Source organism: Pseudophryne corroboree, unplaced genomic scaffold (assembly GCF_028390025.1).
Source record: "Pseudophryne corroboree isolate aPseCor3 unplaced genomic scaffold, aPseCor3.hap2 scaffold_639, whole genome shotgun sequence".
Classification (NCBI taxonomy): Eukaryota; Metazoa; Chordata; class Amphibia; order Anura; family Myobatrachidae; genus Pseudophryne; species Pseudophryne corroboree.
The window spans coordinates 87,096-103,937 of NW_026970228.1; the positions used below are offsets into that span (position 1 = coordinate 87,096).

General features: G+C 51.4%; 8 non-coding genes across 8 annotated transcripts; all 8 read left to right on the forward strand.

Moving 5' to 3' along the window:
• The first annotated feature begins 1,444 nt into the window (after positions 1 to 1,444).
• Positions 1,445 to 1,608, forward strand: LOC135036264 (U1 spliceosomal RNA). Its single transcript, XR_010231067.1, has one exon. It is a non-coding gene; the product is annotated as a U1 spliceosomal RNA (small nuclear RNA).
• A 152-nt stretch (positions 1,609 to 1,760) lies between these two features.
• LOC135036285 (U1 spliceosomal RNA) lies at positions 1,761 to 1,923 on the forward strand. Its single transcript, XR_010231088.1, has one exon. It is a non-coding gene; the product is annotated as a U1 spliceosomal RNA (small nuclear RNA).
• Positions 1,924 to 2,599: 676 nt separating this feature from the next.
• On the forward strand, positions 2,600 to 2,763 carry LOC135036278 (U1 spliceosomal RNA). Its single transcript, XR_010231081.1, has one exon. It is a non-coding gene; the product is annotated as a U1 spliceosomal RNA (small nuclear RNA).
• Positions 2,764 to 2,915: 152 nt separating this feature from the next.
• On the forward strand, positions 2,916 to 3,078 carry LOC135036284 (U1 spliceosomal RNA). Its single transcript, XR_010231087.1, has one exon. It is a non-coding gene; the product is annotated as a U1 spliceosomal RNA (small nuclear RNA).
• A 670-nt stretch (positions 3,079 to 3,748) lies between these two features.
• LOC135036272 (U1 spliceosomal RNA) lies at positions 3,749 to 3,912 on the forward strand. Its single transcript, XR_010231075.1, has one exon. It is a non-coding gene; the product is annotated as a U1 spliceosomal RNA (small nuclear RNA).
• Positions 3,913 to 4,064: 152 nt separating this feature from the next.
• Positions 4,065 to 4,227, forward strand: LOC135036296 (U1 spliceosomal RNA). The gene has a single exon (XR_010231095.1). It is a non-coding gene; the product is annotated as a U1 spliceosomal RNA (small nuclear RNA).
• A 671-nt stretch (positions 4,228 to 4,898) lies between these two features.
• LOC135036270 (U1 spliceosomal RNA) lies at positions 4,899 to 5,062 on the forward strand. Its single transcript, XR_010231073.1, has one exon. It is a non-coding gene; the product is annotated as a U1 spliceosomal RNA (small nuclear RNA).
• A 152-nt stretch (positions 5,063 to 5,214) lies between these two features.
• LOC135036292 (U1 spliceosomal RNA) lies at positions 5,215 to 5,377 on the forward strand. Its single transcript, XR_010231094.1, has one exon. It is a non-coding gene; the product is annotated as a U1 spliceosomal RNA (small nuclear RNA).
• Positions 5,378 to 16,842: the final 11,465 nt, after the last annotated feature.

The window sequence follows — 16,842 nt, forward strand, 5'->3', positions numbered from 1 at the left end:
TCCTAAATTCACTACTTACATGAATCCTGTAGTTGGGCATTTTGGGACTTCGATTGTGGGCATTGTTTTGTGTCCAGACCAGCAGCAGGTGGTGTGCATTTGCTGGAAAGGCATCGAAGACCTCCGATATGCTGCATCTCCTGATGTGTGTCTCCCTCAAGTGGCTGTCAGCAAATGCCTGCTAGACACCCCATTCCAAGCTGATTGTGACATCACGGTACATGCATCATAGAACAGGCATGCTAGAACATGGGTCTTCAACCTGCGACCCTCCAGCTGCTGTGGAACTACACATCCCAGCATGCCCTGCCTCAGTTTTAGCATACCTTAATAGCAAAACTGTGGCAGGGCATGCTGGGATGTGTAGTTTCACAGCAGCTGGAGGGCCACAGGATGAAGACCCATGTGCTAAAGCCAAGCCGCAGGTACATTGAATGCTAGCAAGCTGAATATTTAAATCCTTTTATTCCGCAGCATTCCAATGTGGAAGATTCCATGGAACCAGAGATCCTTCCATTGAGAAGGACATGCTGCCTGGATGACTACACTGTGCAAATTAAATCACGGAGCCAGTTGGCTTGTGGGTGGCTCTGGTCACTGGGTGGTTGGGTGGGTGGTGTGTCGGAGGTGGAGCACATGCAAATGATTGTGTATCATCCAGCTAGTGAGAGAGAAAACTCATGCAGGAGTGTGCCTGCTTGTCAGTGGGTTATGCACCTTTCCAGACGTCAAATCTACATGGAGCAGCTGGAGAGGACAAGAGCAGGTTTGCAAAATATAGACAGAAGAGCTCTCCAGCCTAGTTTGATGTCTGTTTCCACTTCTCTTTTCTTGAGCCGCTCCCTTCTATGCCCTTGCGCACTATCCTGACTTCTCCCATCTGCTTACTTTGTGCCTTCCAACGCACAATGCGAACTACAGGTAGTGCTGCAGGGCCCACACCCTTTTACTTGCCATACAGAGCAGCTCTGGAGCTGTTACAGTGCCCAGCTTCTGCAAGAAATCAGCTTGAATGCTTCAGGGGCTGGGGCATAGCCAACATGAGCCCCGCACCGAAGGAGGGTGGAGGTGTTTAATGCGAACTATAGGTCATCCAAGCGCCGCAAAAGGCCGCCATGCCCTGCATGCCCCTTTTCTCTTTTAATATGCAGATGAGGGTTGAAGCCAACTTTGACCCACTGTTTGGATGACATCACCATATGCAAATCCATCTGCTGCAGGCCTTCCCCCAGGAATGCTTGCACTAGTTGTTGCATTTGGTTTGTTGTTTGGGGGTGCTTCAGTATTAGGCAGCCTTCTGCCCTCCCATGTTCATCTGAAAATATGTGTTCTCCCTGCAGTTGTTGTCCCCAGATGAGAGTTCCCTTGTGCTGCCTCAGTTGAATCTTCTTTACTTGACAGAGATGTGCCTGAGCATCGGCCCTCCCCAGCCCTATCCCAAATCATACTTATTTTGCATAGGAGATACCATGGTCATGAAGATTGTTCTCCCAGGGTGAGGTTCATTCATTGCATTCTGGGTATGCTGACCCCTGTGATTTCCCCAAATGTGGGAAACTTGACTGCATTATTTGTGGTAGTGGGGGACTGTGTTTGTGCTTTCCTCTGGTCAGCTCTGGTAAAAGTCAGATTTCTTTGTCTCAGATCTTCCTCTAGCCTTGTTCTTCTTTCGAGAGTTCCCTTGTGCTGCCTCAGTTGGATCTCCTTTACTTGACAGGGGGGTGCCCAAGCAGCGACCCTCCCCAGCTCTAGCCCAACTCCTACTTACCTGCCAGGTGAGATACTATGATCATGAAGGTGCTTCTCCCAGGGCAAGGCTCACCCATTGCACTCTGGGTGTGCTGCCCCTGTGATTTCCCCAAATGTGGGAAACTTGACTGCATAATTTGTGTTTCCACTGGTTGGCTTTCATATAATTCAGATCTCTTTGTCTCAGGTCTCTCTCCAGCCTAGTTTGCAGTCTGTTTCCACTTCTTTTTTTTTTTGAGCCCCTCCCTTCTATACCCTTGTGCACTATCCTGACTTCTCCTCCTGTCTGCTTACTTTGTGCCTTCCAATGCACAATGCAAACTACAGGTAGTGCTGCAGGGCCCACAAACTTTTACTTGCATTACAGAGCAGCTCTGGAGCTGTTACAGTGCCAAGCTGCTGCAAGAAATCAGCTTGAATGCTTCAGGGGCTGGGGCATTGCCAACATGAGCCCCACACCGAAGGAGGGTGGGGGTGTTTAATGCGAACTAAGGGTCATCTAAGCGCCGCAAAAGGCCGCCATTCCCTGCATACCCCTTTTCTCTTTTCATATGCAGATGAGGGTTCCAGCCAACTTTGGCCCACTGCTTGGATGACATCACTGTATGCAAATCCGTCTTCTGCAGACCTTCCCCCAGGAATGCTTGTACTAGTTGTTGCATTTGGTTTGTTGTTTGGGGGTGCTTCAGTATTAGGCAGCCTTCTGCCCTCCCATGTTCATCTGAAAATATGTGTTCTCCCTGCAGTTGTTGTCCCCAGATGAGAGTTCCCTTGTGCTGCCTCAGTTGAATCTCCTTTACTTGACAGAGATGTGCCTGAGCAGCGGCCCTCCCCAGCCCTATCCCAAATCATACTTATTTTGCATAGGAGATATCATGGTAATGAAGACTGTTATCCCAGGGTGAGGTTCATTCATTGCATTCTGGGTATGCTGACCCCTGTGATTTCCCCAAATGTGGGAAACTCGACTTCATTATTTGTGGTAGTGGGGGACTGTGTTTGTGCTTTCCTCTGGTCAGCTCTGGTAAAAGTCAGATTTCTTTGTCTCAGATCTTCCTCTAGCCTTGTTCTTCTTTCGAGAGTTCCCTTGTGCTGACTCAGTTGGATCTCCTTCACTTGACAAGGAAGTGCCCGAGCAGCGACCCTACCCAGCTCTAGCCCAACTCCTACTTACCTGCCAGGTGAGATACTATGATCATGAAGGTGCTTCTCCCAGGGCAAGGCTCACCCATTGCACTCTGGGTGTGCTGCTCTTGCGATTTCCCCAAATGTGGGAAACTTGACTGCATAATTTGTGTTTCCCCTGGTCGGCTCTCGTATAATTCAGATCTCTTTGTCTCAGGTCTCTCTCCAGCCTAGTTTGCTGTCTGTTTCCACTTCTCTTTTCTTGAGCCGCTCCCTTCTATGCCCTTGCGCACTATTATGACCTCTCCTGTCTGCTTACTTTGTGCCTTCCAACGTCAATGCAAACTACAGGTAGTGCTGCAGGGCCCACACCCTTTTACATGCTTTACAGAGCAGCTCTGGAGCTGTTACAGTGCCCAGCTGCTGCAAGAAATCAGCTTGAATGCTTCAGGGGCTGGGGCATAGCCAACATGAGCACCACACCGAAGGAGGGTGGAGGTGTTTAATGTGAATTAGGGGTCATCCAAGCGCCGCAAAAGGCCGCCATGCCCTGCACATCCCTTTTTTCTTTTCATATGCAGACGAGGGTTGAAGCCAACTTTGACCCACTGCTTGGATGACATCACCATATGCAAATCCATCTGCTGCAGGCCTTCCCCCAGGAATGCTTGCACTAGTTGTTGCATTTGGTTTGTTGTTTGGGGGTGCTTCAGTATTAGGCAGCCTTCTGCCCTCCCATGTTCATCTGAAAATATGTGTTCTCCCTGCAGTTGTTGTCCGCAGATGAGAGTTCCCTTGTGCTGCCTCAGTTGAATCTCCTTTACTTGACAGAGATGTGCCTGAGCAGCGGCCCTCCCCAGCTCTATCCCAAATCATACTTATTTTGCATAGGAGATACCATGGTCATGAAGATTGTTCTCCCAGATTGAGGTTCATTCATTGCATTCTGGGTATGCTGACCCCTGTGATTTCCCCAAATGTGGGAAACTTGACTGCATTATTTGTGGTAGTGGGGGACTGTGTTTGTGCTTTCCTCTGGTTAGCTCTGGTAAAAGTCAGATTTCTTTGTCTCAGATCTTCCTCTAGCCTTGTTCTTCTTTCGAGAGTTCCCTTGTGCTGCCTCAGTTGGATCTCCTTCACTTGACAGGGGGGTGCCCGAGCAGCGACCCTCCCCAGCTCTAGCCCAACTCCTACTTACCTGCCAGGTGAGATACTATGATCATGTAGGTGCTTCTCCCAGGGCAAGGCTCACCCATCGCACTCTGGGTGTGCTGCCCCTGTGATTTCCCAAAATGTGGGAAACTTGACTGCATAATTTGTGTTTCCCCTGGTCGGCTCTCGTATAATTCAGATGTCTTTGTCTCAGGTCTCTCTCCAGCCTAGTTTGCTGTCTGTTTCCACTTCTCTTTTCTTGAGCCGCTCCCTTCTATGCCCTTGCGCACTATCCTGACTTCTCCCGTCTGCTTACTTTGTGCCTTCCAACGCACAATGCGAACTACAGGTAGTGCTGCAGGGCCCACACCCTTTTACTTGCCTTACAGAGCAGCTCTGGAGCTGTTACAGTGCCCAGCTGCTGCAAGAAATCAGCTTGAATGCTTCAGGGGCTGGGGCATAGCCAACATGAGCCCCACACCGAAGGAGGGTGGAGGTGTTTAATGCGAACTAGGGGTCATCCAAGCGCCGCAAAAGGCCGCCATGCCCTGCACGCCCCTCTTCTCTATTCATATGCAGATGAGGGTTGAAGCCAACTTTGACCCACTGCTTGGATGACATCACCATATGCAAATCCATCTGCTGCAGGCCTTCCCCCAGGAATGCTTGCACTAGTTGTTGCATTTGGTTTGTTGTTTGGGGGTGCTTCAGTATTAGGCAGCCTTCTGCCCTCCCATGTTCATCTGAAAATATGTGTTCTCCCTGCAGTTGTTGTCCCCAGATGAGAGTTCCCTTGTGCTGCCTCAGTTGAATCTCCTTTACTTGACAGATATGTGCCTGAGCAGCGGCCCTCCCCAGCTCTATCCCAAATTATACTTATTTTGCATAGGAGATACCATGGTCATGAAGATTGTTTTCCCAGGGTGAGGTTCATTCATTGCATTCTGGGTATGCTGACCCCTGTGATTTCCCCAAATGTGGGAAACTGGACTGCATTATTTGTGGTAGTGAGGGACTGTGTTTGTGCTTTCCTCTGGTCAGCTCTGGTAAAAGTCAGATTTCTTTGTCTCAGATCTTCCTCTAGCCTTGTTCTTCTTTCGAGAGTTCTCTTGTGCTGCCTCAGTTGGATCTCCTTCACTTGACAGGGGGGTGCCCGAGCAGCGACCCTCCCCAGCTCTAGCCCAACTCCTACTTACCTGCCAGGTGAGATACTATGATCATGAAGGTGCTTCTCCCAGGGCAAGGCTCACCCATTGCACTCTGGGTGTGCTACTCCTGCGGTTTCCCCAAATGTTGGACACTTGACTGCATAATTTGTGTTTCACCTGGTCGGCTCTCGTATAATTCAGATATGGGGGACCCCTACATCTTTTGTCCCACGTATTTTTGGAATCTGGACCGTTCTAAGAGCCCGGTGCTGGTTGTCTAAATACGGGGAACCCCTGTCCAATTTTCCCCCCAGTATTTAAATAACCAGGACCGGCTCAAAGAGCCCGAGGCTGGTTATACTAAGGAGGGGGGACCTCACACATTTTTTTTTAACCCATTCAGACCCTTCTCCTTTAAGTTAATGGAAGCCCTGGACAACAAAATTGCATTCATGTCCTCCTCCCTCACCCTTCCCAGTCCCAAACACTCATTTTTTTTTCTTTAAAAATGTATAATATATAACAAGAACAATGAGCAGGCAGGCAGCGGGCATTGGCGGCTTCGGACTGAGATAGAAATTAGTGGTGGAGGGCTGGGTCAGTTGATTGTGGGAGAGTTTGTAAGCCATTGGCGGTGGCAGCGGGTATCGGCTCAGAGGCAGTAGCGGGCATTGGCTAAGGGTCATCGGCAGGATTCGGCGGAAATTATGGCTGTAGTGCCTCACTAGCCACTGACCTCACCGCACGCCACTGTGGGACAGATGTAACATGCAGAGAGAGGTAGATTTGGGAGGGGGAATGTCCTAGCATAACTGTTAATTGCAGTGTAATACTGTAATTCAGCGGTGCAGCATTTGTGGCTAAATGTCAAAGAAGCCAGTATTTACCCTGCATGCAAAACAATAAATGTATTTGAACATACCTCCCAACTATACCAATTTTTGCAGGACAGTCACTTTTTTTGGGAATGTCCAGCTAACCCAAACAACCCCCCCACCCCTGTGGGGGCCGCAGTGTCCCATAGTCATGGGGAAGGGGGGGGGGGGGGGGGTGGAAGGCTCCCTGTAGCTTGTTGCTCTGCAAATATGCACATTGTGGGTAATTCAGACCTGATCGCTAGGGTGTGTTTTTTGCATCCCTGTAATCAGGTAGTTGCCGCCTACAGCGGAAGGGAAAATTTGCTGTGCAGGTGTGTGATCACATGTGCACAAGAGCTGCACAGCTCAGCACTTACTCAGCCATTGAGGTGACGTCACAAATCCTCCCACAAAACGCCCGGTCCCTCCAGGGTTTTTCCGGACACTCCCTAGAAACATTCAGTTGCCACCCACACAAACACCCTCTTCTTGTCAATCTTCTTGTGATCTCCGGACCGTCGCACTTACGCATTGTGGCGCATACGCATGTGCAGTGCAGACCTGATTGCCCGCTGGGTGAAAATAAATTGAAGCGATCTGGTCTGAATAAGCCTCAATGTCTATTCACGGGAGACAGAGGGGCTGGGGCATGGCCAGCAGCTCACAGAGCACCTATAATGACAAAAATGGGAGACATGGCTCATGATCGCGATATACCTGCGAAGGTACGCCCTCTACTGATTGACAGGCAGAGGCATTCGCATTTTCTGCGGGGCACCCGGAGAAAATGTAGGCACACGCACAGGATGGACCCTGCGTATATGCCCCCATCCTCTTCATAGTTTTTGCGGTTGGAACGCGTATTACGATCCAAACTGAATTAGGCCCTATGTCTTATATACACGAGCAGTGTGAAAATGGGGGTAATTCGATGGGGGTAATTCCAAGTTGATCGCAGCAGGAATTTTGTTAGCAGTTGGGCAAAACCATGTGTACTGCAGGGGAGGCAGATATAACATGTGCAGAAAGAGTTAGATTTGGGTGAGTTATTTTGTTTCTGTGCAGGGTAAATACTGACTGCTTTATTTTTACACTGCAAATTAGATTGCAGATTGAACACACCACACCCAAATCTAACTCTCTCTGCACATGTTAAATCTGCCTTCCCTGCAGTGCACATAGGTGGTCATTCCGAGTTGTTCGCTCGGTAATTTTCTTCGCATCGCAGCGATTTTCAGCTTAATGCGCATGCGCAATGTTCGCACTGCGACTGCGCCAAGTAAATTTGCTATGCAGTTAGGAATATTACTCACGGTTTTTTCATCGTTCTGGTGATCGTAATGTGATTGACAGGAAGTGGGTGTTTCTGGGCGGAAACAGACCGTTTTAGGGGCGTGTGGGAATAAATGCTACCGTTTCTGGGAAAAACGCGGTAATGACTGGAGAAACGGAGGAGTGTCTGGGCGAACGCTGGGTGTGTTTGTGACGTCAAACCAGGAACGACAAGCACTGAACTGATCGCACTGGCAGAGTAAGTCTCGAGCTACTCAGAAACTGCACAGAGATGTCTTATCGCAATATTGCAAATCTTTCGTTCGCAATTTTAAGATGCTAAGATTCACTCCCAGTAGGCGGCGGCTTAGCGTGTGCAATGCTGCTAAAAGCAGCTTGCGAGCGAACAACTCGGAATGAGGGCCATGGGGGGTAATTCTGAGTTGATCGCAGCAGGATTTTTGTTAGCAGTTGGGCAAAACCATGTGCACTGCATTTACGAACAGATGATTTTTTATATAAATTTTAAAATGTTAGTAAATGTGTGTTTTTTTTTCAACCTGGAAGCCCAACATCGATTAAGATCGATCTTAAATAGACCCCTGGGTTTTAAGGATAACCATGGTTGAGTCCAATGGTTAATTCACATTGACCGAAGTTCTAATTAAGTCACCTGTGCTCAAGCATGATATCCTTAAAATCTGGATTGCAATGACAGCATTTGGGAACTATGCCTAAGGGTTTAATTTTTACATTTATCCACTGACAATAAATCTACCTACAGGAGAGAGCATTGACTGCATAGGAGAGAAAAGAGTTAAACATCTGGGGAGGGGTGGACCTAGCTGTGAGGAAAGTACAGCCTTCTTTAGGGGGAGGGTTTGATATATATATGGAAGGTGAGGCCATTTTAAGTCTCTTGGGATTTGCTTTAGGTGAGTGCTGCAGTGCCAGCAAATTTTGCTTTTATTGGGGATTCTTGCTGTGCAATTAATACATAGACTGATCCTCACTTTAGTGATTCCCCACTCCAGAGTAACTCCTTACTATTGTGATTATCCTCCTTCCCTCCTGGTATTGTTTGGTCTGCTGATATGTCTCGCCCCCAGCGCGTGCTAAGGGCCCCGGCTCGGTACCGTGGTTCGGACGGCCGAGCGGGCCCTGAGGCGGCAGTGGGCGGCATGAGGGACGGGGCTCCGTCCCCTAGGGCCTCACCGAACGCGGCCGCGGGCAGCGCGGACGGGTCCCGGGCCGGCTCGCCGCCGGGTGCTGGGCCGGGCACTCCGGCCGGTCGGGGGCGGCGTGGGGGACCAGGGGTCCCCTCGGGCCGCTCGAGGATCGGCGGGCGGCGGCCGTCCCCTCCGGGGGCCGCCGAGCCCGGGATCATGTCGGGCGCCCGCGGGCGCGCGCGCCGCTGGGGGCGCCCAGGAGCGGCGGGCACTGGCTCTCCTTCCTCGCCACGGCCGAATGTTCGAGCCGGGCGGGGGGAGAGGACGAGTGAGGGAGCTGGCGGTCGCCGCGCGGGGACTATGCAGGAACCTCGCGCGGCGGCCGAAGAGGAGGATCAGTGCGGGAGGCCGATGGCGGGAGGGCGTGGGACGCGCGCTCGACGTGCGCGCGCGCCCACGCTCGCTCCGGATGCCGCTGGCCGCACACGTGCGCGCGCAGCGGCGCCAACATCACAGGGGCCACCCGCTTCTTCTCCCCAGATGCCGGAATTCGGCAGGGAGAGGGAGCCCATTAGGGGGGTGCAGCGTATGCCTCGGTTAGGCAGCGCTGGGCGCAGGGGGAGGTCGTTAGGAGAAGGGGGCACAGCAGGAGATACAAGGGGTGGTCGAGAGCAGCATGCGGGTGCGCTCTCCGCGGGTCCGGTGACACGCGGGGGAGCGCGCGCGGGGGGGTAGCAGGTCCCTGTGACTACCGCAGGACGCAGCGGCATGAGGGGAGACAGGGAATGGGTCAGCGGCCGCAGGGCCACAGCACGGGCAGCTGCGCACGACAGCGGGTCCTCCCCAGGTCCAGGGGATTCTTCTGCTTCCCTGGATAGGGAAGGGGAAGGATCGGAGACGGAGAGCGGCTGGGCCGGCCGGGGGGCACTTGCCTTCGGATTAGAGCATGAGGGGCAGGGTCCCCGGGGCGCATCGGGCGGTCGGTGGGCGCGGGCTCGCGCCCAACCAAGGACCGGTCGTCCTTCGGGCGGCATTTCCGGGGGTCGCGCCGCACGGGATCCTCCTGGGGCCATAGCGTCGGCGCTGGCCACGGTGGTGGAGGCTCTGGGGCCATTAGCTGCAGTGGCCTCCCCTAGGGCGATGGCGGATTTCGGCCAGGCTGCGGGACGCAGGGGGTCAGGCAATCGAAAGGCATCAGCGGCGCAGCGAGTGGCACGAGCCTGCCGAGAGCTGGGGGCCGCCGCGGCGGAGCTGGAGCTAGGATCAGACCGGGAGCGGCAGGGGCGCACGGTCACTGCGCATTCCACACGGGGTGCCCGGCGTGCGCCGCAAGCGCGGGCCGGGCCCTCTTCTGTTTTGTCTTCCACAGAGGACCGAGGTGAAAGGGATTCGGCAGACTTCGTGGTTGACGATGATTGGAATGAAGACAACGAAGAATCCGGGTCGGAGAGGTCGATGGCATCCGGTGAGTTGGTACAGTCTATATCAATTTCCACCGCGAGCTCGAGTTCGCGTAGCTCTTCGTCCTCCTCCTCCTCCTCTTCTTTGGCGTCGCAAGCGTCTGACGCTGATAGTACTGCTAGGGCAAGGAAGGAGGCCGAGAAACTTGCCAAAAGGGCAGCAAAACAGCAGAAGAGGCGTAAGCGGCGCAGGCGAATTAGTGAAGAGGAGCGTAGGGCAAAGAAGAGGCGAGATCTGCCGGGGGTAGTGCGCTGCGAGTACACCGCAGTTATGCGGGGGCTGCGAGACAGCTGCCGCAAAAAGATACGTAGGGGTGACTTTGTGGACTTATTCGGTTTGACTAAGGCCATGAAGAAGGATTACAAAGCGGCGGCCGCTACGAAGGGCATGGGGGCAGAAGCTTTCAGGTCTTTTGATAACTGGCTGGCCGGATTTTGGGTGTTTGCGGCTTGCTATTTGGAGGACAGGCCGGAAGAGCACATGAATATCATCCGGTACCTTCATCTCGTGCATGACATGCAGCGCACATCCTCGGGCTCGGAATGGCGGCGATATGACCAAGAGTTTCGGGAGAAGCAGGACGGGTTACGGGTCATGGACTTTGGGTTCAAAGACGTGGAGGTCTGGCTCAAAGTGACCCGGGCATCCCAGCGGGAGGAGGAGACCCAGAAACAGGGAACGGGTGCGGACGGGGGATTTGCCAAGACAGGCGGATTGGCCGTTCGCATGGGCGGGCGGTCTGCCCCTCGGGGGAAATGCTTCGCTTTTAACAGCGGAACATGTTCATATGGCAAACAGTGTCGTTTTCGCCACTCTTGCCAGCAGTGCGGTGGAACCCACCCAGCCTCCTCTTGTTTCAAAGGGGGACGACAAGGCAATCGGGGGAAACAACCATACCCTAAGCAGGCCGCGAGCGGGATCGCTCAGCAGAGCACCAACGCCAGTTAAGTTGGAAACGATGGGTAAATGGTTGGGTCTGTATCCTTATAAAAGGGATGCAAAGTTTTTGTTAGACGGTTTTAAGTTCGGTTTTCGCTTGCCTGTTGCAAGCGAAGTGTCCGTGCGCGCGCACAGGAACCTTCAGTCTGCCCGAGCCTTGCCGACTGTGTTACGGGAGAAAGTGGAGAAGGAGGTCAGGTTGGGCAGGATGGAGGGGCCGTTTAAGTCACCCCCGGTGGATGACTTGGTCATCTCCCCGGTCGGGGTGGTACCAAAGAAGACTCCGGGCGCTTTTCGGCTCATTCAGCATCTTTCTTACCCGCCAGGGGCATCGGTCAACGACGCAATACCACCGGCTCATTGCTCGGTGGTGTATCAGTCATTTGACGAGGCGCTGGAGATGGTCCGCGGCTACGGGAACGGGGCCCTCATGGCTAAGATTGATGTTGAGTCAGCTTTTAGATTACTGCCATTGCATCCGGACTCATTTCGCTTTATGGGTTTCCGGATTGGGGCGGAGTATTTCATCGACAAATGTCTGCCGATGGGATGTTCCGTTTCATGCTCGTTTTTCGAGCGCTTTAGCACTTTTCTTCATTGGTGCGTGGAGTCGGCGTCAGGTGGTCACGGGGTTGCACATTACCTCGATGATTTCCTGTGCGCGGGGCCAGCTAATGACACAAGGTGCAGCGACTTGCTGTTTAGCACACGGGCCCTTTTTTACCACTTCGGTGTCCCGGTAGCCAGGGATAAAACGGAGGGTCCGGCCTCCTGCCTATCATTTTTGGGGATTGAAATTGACACCGTGGCGGGAGAGTGTCGCCTGCCCCAGGACAAAGTGTCAAAGCTCCGCGAAACTATTTGCCGTTTCAACGGCTCGCGTAAAGTCACGCTGCGGCAGGCGCAGTCCTTGCTGGGCATGCTGAACTTTGCTTGTCGGGTAATACCGATGGGCAGGGTTTTCTGCAGGAAGCTCGAAAGGGCAACAGCGGGGTGTGCCAGGCCGCATCATTTCGTTCGATTGTCCTCTGAATTAAAAAGGGATTTGGCCGTCTGGGCTTCGTTCCTGGAGGATTTCAACGGGGTGAGCATATGGCAAGCGCCAGCCGTTGACAGCGAGAGTTTGCAGCTTTTTACCGATGCTGCAGGTGCCTCGGGATTCGGTTGTTTTTTGGAGGGATCGTGGTGTGCGGCATCTTGGCCGGGAAACTGGCATAGCGAGGGTCTTACAAGAGATCTGGTGCTGCTGGAGCTTTTTCCCATTATGGTAGCGTTGGAAGTTTGGGGCGATCGGTTGGCTAACCGCAGCATAGTGTTCAGGTGCGATAATCTGGGCGTGGTGCATGCGATTAATAACCAGAGGGCGAAATCGCTAGTGGTGCTGCGGGTACTCGGACAATTGCTTTTGACATGCTTGCGTAGGAACCTATGGTTCCGGGCGCAGCACGTGCCCGGTTTGGAAAACGGAATCGCAGACGCGTTGTCGCGTGGACAGTGGGAGAGATTTTGGGATTTGGCACCTGAGGCCGAAGAGCTAGGTTTTCACTGTCCTGGTTATGTTTGGCAGGTGATCGGGCAGGACTGGAGGGTCTAGCGTTGCGGTCAATCGCGCCGGCCACGCTAAAGGCTTACGGACAAGCTTGGAGTGAATGGGAGGAGTTTGTCCAAGGGCGTCAGCATCAAGGTAAGAGCAGGCATCGGCTGATGCTTTCTTTTATGTGGCAGCTTTACGTCTCCGGTAGGTCACGGGCAGTGGTATCGCGGTATTTGGCAGGCATCTCATTTTTCTGCAAGCTGCGAGGCGTCCCTGACGTAACAAAAAGCGAGGTTCTGCGGAAGGCAATGAAAGGGTGGGCGCGAGTTGCGCCGTCGCCACCGGATAGGAGGCGGCCCATCGATGCGGCGTTGTTGCCGGCCGTCATCAAGGCGGTAGGGCGAGTCGCGTCGTCCAGGTTTGAGACGCTTTTGTTCAGTTTGGCGTTCTCAATGGCGTACCACGGGGCCTTTCGAGTTTCTGAGTTGGTAGCGCCTTCCAAGAAAGCAGATTCGCGCATGCTGGTCGGGGACGTGGTAGTGGGTGAGAGGTCCTTGCTATGCAGATTGCGGCGCTCCAAGACGGATCAAGTGGGGAGAGGGCGCTGGGTTACAATGGTTCCAGCGCTGGAGGAGAGCGTTTGCCCGGTGGGGCTGGCCATGCAATATGTGGTGGTGCGACCCGTTAAGGAGGGGTCTTGGCTGTTGCATTATGATGGGCTGCCAGTCACGAAATACCAGTTTCGTTGGATGCTGAGTCGTTGTTTGGCGGGTTTGGGCCTCCCACCCACTGCTTTCGGTACTCACTCCTTTCGCATAGGCGCAGCGACGTCGGCGGCTGCGGCGGGTTGCTCCAGAACTGAAATCCAGGCGGTGGGGCGATGGAAGTCGTCAAGTTACAGACGATATATTCGCCCCGTCACATGAGAAGTCGGTTTGCGCTTGGTGCTTTGTTTAAATTGCAATATATTATGTTGTTCCAGTTCTGTGATTTTATGGTGTTGTGCGTATGTTGGTGTTCCCCCCTTTTTTATCCTACTCAGGGATTAGCTACTCGCCATTGCTGGCATGAGTCGGCAGCGGGGGTCTGGAGTTATTAGCGATTTTTTGCCTGACTTGACGGACTGAATTCTAATTTATAATTCGGCTCATTTGGTCTAATCAGAGTCCCTCAGCAGGTCTTTACGTTTCACCTCCAGCTGAGTTATTACATGTGTTTCCCATTTTATACCCCCCCCCTCCCTGTTTTTTATTTCGTTTGTTTTATTTGATCTTCCCCCTTTGTGTCTTTAATTGAGCTTTAAATTGGAAACGGAACAGGGTGCAGTCGGCTAGGCCATGACTGCTGCAATAGCGAGATATAAAGTTTTTCTTTTTGGCAGATCCTTCAGTACAAACAATTAATAAGCCTCTTAGTAATCAATTCTACCCCTCTTTTTCCCTTCAGGATGGTTCGAAGACTATTTGCCCATTTGGGTGGTTGGCCACTCTTACATTTACTGGGCGGCCAGGTTGGTGGCCTCGGAAGGGTCTCAGGCATTGCTAGGAACACAGGGTGTCAGATGGCTTGGCTGGCGAGGAATGATGTGGGGTGAGCTGAGGAGTAGGTTAGTGAGTCAGGCCAGCAAGCATGGAGTCCCTAGGGTTTTGGTTGTCCATCTAGGTGGCAACGACCTGGGGAAGAGGACATCCTTGGATCTGCGGTGGGCCATGATACAGGATCTGGCAAGTGTGACCGCGGCATGGACCAATTGTGTGTTGGTTTTTTCAATGATGGTGCCAAGATTGTGTTGGAGGGGTGTGGCGGATGGGCGCCAGATTGATGAGGCCCGGAAAAAGGTGAACGGAGCGGTGGCAAAGTGGGTGCTGTCCCACGGTGGGAGGGTGGTTCGCCACCCGAGGATACGGTTCAGAGACAGCCACCTTTTCCGGCGCGATGGAGTACATCTATCCAATGAGGGGATGATGTTTTTTCTGGAGGATCTAGGTTTCGCTTTGCAGGAGTTAGGGTAGGTTTATGGTGGCGGTGCGAAAGACTGTGGGGATGAGTCTTTCGCTGTTGGCGGAAAAGAACGGCAGTTTTGTATTGTAGGGAAAACTGTAGTGTTTTTACAGTTTGTTGTGGTTTAGGTGCACTCACCTCCATCGACTTATGGCCGCTTGACCACCCGTCCGGGAAGGCAGCGGCAGGGCACCCAGGAGCGGTGGGTAGTCACTGTGGGGGTTGAGTTGTCACCTATTACCGGTTTATGGTAAGTTTTAGTAAATTTATAGGGTTAGTTATTTAAGGTTAATTTAGATTAATTGAGCCGTTCTTTTGGGCCGCCACCATATGCCAGCTGGAGCGGCATATTAAATTAATTTCTTTATTACAGGTTTCCTAATGGATAGGGACAAATAAATAGCTAGCAATTTTCTGCCAAAATTCAAGTCTCAGTGTCGTTATTTCTGGTTCTTGGTTATGAATGCTTTACTTTCAAAGAAAGGGGTCCACCAAATATCACTAAGATGTTTAGGAGAGAGCATTGACTGCATAGGAGAGAAAGAGTTAAACATCTGGGGAGGGGTGGACCTAGCTGTGAGGAAAGTACAGCCTTCTTTAGGGGGAGGGTTTGATATATATATGGAAGGTGAGGCCATTTTAAGTCTCTTGGGATTTGCTTTCCCACCCTCCCGCCCTGGTAGTTGGAAATTTTGGCACGTGGTGCTTTGGCTCTAAGTTGTTGGCTGTTTTCGTTGGCTATTTATTGGCGGAAAAGAACGGCAGTTTTGTATTGTAGGGAAAACTGTAGTGTTTTTACAGTTTGTTGTGGTTTAGGTGCACTCACCTCCATCGACTTATGGCCGCTTGACCACCCGTCCGGGAAGGCAGCGGCAGGGCACCCAGGAGCGGTGGGTAGTCACTGTGGGGGTTGAGTTGTCACCTATTACCGGTTTATGGTAAGTTTTAGTAAATTTATAGGGTTAGTTATTTAAGGTTAATTTAGATTAATTGAGCCGTTCTTTTGGGCCGCCACCATATGCCAGCTGGAGCGGCATATTAAATTAATTTCTTTATTACAGGTTTCCTAATGGATAGGGACAAATAAATAGCTAGCAATTTTCTGCCAAAATTCAAGTCTCAGTGTCGTTATTTCTGGTTCTTGGTTATGAATGCTTTACTTTCAAAGAAAGGGGTCCACCAAATATCACTAAGATGTTTAATATCCCTGTAACTGTTATGATTACAGTATTTCACTAAATAATTTAATTTGCTGAACCTTCTGTAAAAAGAAATATTAAGATGCTGTAATTCCCAGATGCAGCAAATTTGTTAGCTAGTGGGCAAAACCATGTGCACTGCAGGGATGGGGGGGGCAGATATAACATTTGCAGAGAGATTTAGGTGGGTTATATTGTTTGTGTGCAGGGTAAATACTGTCTGTTTTGTTTTTACACTGCAATTTAGATTTCAGTTTGAACACACCGCACCAAAATCTAACTCTCTCTGCACATATTATACACCCCCCCCCTGCAGTGTACATGGTTTTAGCTAATAAATTTGCTGCTGTGATCAGATCTGAGTTAAGCCCTATGTCATGGGTCTTCAACCTGTGGCCCTCCAGCTGCTGCGGAACTACACATCCCACCATGCCCTGCCACAGTTTTGCTATTAAGGCATGGTAAAACTGAGGCAGGGCATGCTGGGATGTGTAGTTCCGCAGCAGCTGGAGGGCCACAGGTTGAAGACCTATGCCCTATGTATTTGGCACTGGCAAAGGGTTAGAGGCCTTGCTGTAGAGCTCACACCTTTCTTATCATGCATTGTAATATTTCCTATGTCCTGATGTTGTGCTCTCTGCTCCATCCAAGTAAACAGCAATGTAGCGTGGCTATCAAAGAGCGTGAAGATTGCAGATTTCCTGGGATTAATGCTAAAGAATGCTATTATAGAGGCTGCTGCTTTAATTCAAGTGTCACTGGGGTTAAATGGTGTTTTTAACCTTAAAAACACAGGTAGAGTATACAGTACAGTGGTAGAGTGGGAGCATGTAGTGCTATTGATTACAGATTTGATGGAGCTTAAACATGGATAAGGTCCATAGCTATAAGAGTTTATCTTGTGTATCCTTTATTCTTAGTCATGGTCAGATAAGATTAGAAAATACCATTTAAGTGGAAATTTCCTGTTAGCTGTTTTAGCTAAATTGCACCAGTTAAAAAAAAAAAAAAAAAAACTAAGCTGCTGTAATTCCTGGATGTTTCCTTACTGCATCAACAGGAAGTGACAAGAAACAATGTAATGTGGAACCGTACAGCAGAAGGGATTGCGGCTACCCCACAATAAGTGCAGCGGAATGTAAGAAGAGGAATTTTTGCTTTGACTGCAGCATTCCCGGGGTTAACTGGTGTTTCTTCAAGTCACAAGGTATGGAGCTGCTGTATAGTTACTGGCAA